Here is a 2,067-nt window from a genome sequence, read left to right on the forward strand (position 1 = left end):
GCGCCGGCACGGAGCAGCAGGGCTGCGCAGGAGAGGACATCCGTATCAACGGCGTTCCGAGGTTTTTAGTCATATTTAATTACCTTCCTTCTTCCCCCAATCTCTGCCTGTCCCTGATTAAAACAAACAACCCCCAGCAGAGTGTTTGTGACAGGAATCGTGTCTGAGCCTAATTAAAACCCGCCGCTCGTCACGCGACGCCTGGCAGCCGGCGGGGGCTGGCGCAGGGCACGCGGCGATGCCACGGCTGCTGCAGGCAGCACCACGCAGCTGATGAGCTGCACACTGCCAGCCCTCGTCCTGCGGGCTGCTGGCAAGGGGGAGGTCAGGGAGGGAATGCGCAGGTCTCAATTAGCTCCGGTGATAATTTAATGGTTTAATGAACAAACTCACGCGGCAGTTTCTCTTGGGTGCTGCTAAACCTGGTGGCAGTGGGATGTCCCCTCCAGTTCCCTCGTCCTCAGCACTGAGCTGCTCGGGCCCTCCCAGGCCTTGGGGGGCTGTGGGGGTGAGCTCTGCTCGGTGCACCCTGTTGCACAGGGACAAATCCTGCGGGTCTGTGCTCAGAGCTGCTCAGAGCCCTGATTTGTGGTGCCTCAGTGACCTGCGTGGTGAGCAGAGGCCCTAGGGAGCTCCTGACATCAGCCCGTCACGGCAGTGGCTAATGGGAAGCTGGGGCAGAAGACTGCTGGTGGCTTTCAGAAAGGCCGCTTGTGAGCCCAGCATCCATCAGCACCAACAGGGCTGTGAGCTCTGGGGAGCAATGCAGATGCACTGTGGGATGGGTTTACATGTGGGACTCCCCCTCCCCTGCTGCAGCGCCCAGAGGACGATGCACCCTGCTTCACACAACCCCTGGCTTTCTCTGCACTTCTTTCATAAAGAATCCCATCGTTGCCTCTTCCCACTATTTATCCACCCATGGCCTGAGCCAAGGGTCGAGAGCTCCTGAACTGCGCCAGATTGTTTCTTCCCTTGGGGGCCCGCTCCCCACTCCCTGCTGCGTGCAGGAGCTGTTGAGGAGTGAGCCAGCATGGCCAAACAGTGCCCCAGAGCCTGCAGCCCATCCCCATCCTCCCCGCTGTCCTTGTTCCAGTGTCAATGAACTTCCTAAATTAGTCCTCTTTCATATTGTTTCAAATCAATGGGTCCTGGCGGCATCATATACAAAGGGCTGGTTTCGGTATTTTAGTTGGGAGAGTCCTCAGGGGGAGCTGAGCTCATTAATTAAATACATTTAATCAATCTGGCCTACAAGGACACTGGTTATTTATTCATCAGAGGCTGCACAGTGCAAACCCGGTGATCTGAAAGGCAGTAAATAAACATGTAAATGAAAAGCTGAGACAGCAGTGCTTAGCAGTGCCTGGGAGACTCCGGAGTGTGGGTCAGCTAATAGGGGATCATAGGTTTAATTGAACAAAACCCAACAGGAAGCATCCCCCTGGTGAACAGCACCTGCACTACAGGGGAGTGGAGCTGTGCAGTGCCTGGGAGAGCAGGGCAGGTGGGGCCATCAGGTCACTGCCAAGGAGCCCCAGTGCCCATCACTGCAGAGTTAATTGTGATGGCAGCCCTGCAGGAACTGGGGAAGAGGGAGATTTCAATCCCTGGAAGCGAAAACTCCTCTTCTCAGCTCATCCTTGTGCAATTGTCCTCTGCTCTTTGCAAAGTGCCATGGGAGCCAAGCTGGCAGGAAGCAGATGAGTTTCTTCCAGCTCTGTACAAACTCTGGCTTTACTGTTGCTTAAAACTAAAGTCGCTTCAATATCCTCTTGAATGCAAAGAGCTGCAAATCAGCACTGAATAAAACACTGCCTGTTAGAATGGGACACTTAAATGTTGGATCCAACGGGTTTGCCATCTCTCACAGTTTGGAAGAAAAGTAAGTCTCGGGTGATGGAGCTAGTAAGAAAAGCTGAAGGGCAGGAACAGCACAGGGAGAAGATGCAGGGAGAGGCTCAGGGCAGTTTGGGGGATTGAGGCCTGAGCTCCCACAGGTCCTGCAGCTGGGGTTCTGCTCCCAGGATCCGGCCCCACTGGTTGGGGGGAGCAGGGAGGTGTGAG

General features: G+C 55.2%; 1 protein-coding gene across 1 annotated transcript in view; it reads left to right on the forward strand.

Moving 5' to 3' along the window:
- Positions 1-2,067, forward strand: part of STARD8 (StAR related lipid transfer domain containing 8) — a 63,480-nt gene that overhangs the window by 55,703 nt on the left and 5,710 nt on the right. The window lies entirely within an intron of this gene.

Source organism: Meleagris gallopavo, chromosome 9 (genome assembly GCF_000146605.3).
Source record: "Meleagris gallopavo isolate NT-WF06-2002-E0010 breed Aviagen turkey brand Nicholas breeding stock chromosome 9, Turkey_5.1, whole genome shotgun sequence".
Taxonomy (NCBI): Eukaryota; Metazoa; Chordata; class Aves; order Galliformes; family Phasianidae; genus Meleagris; species Meleagris gallopavo.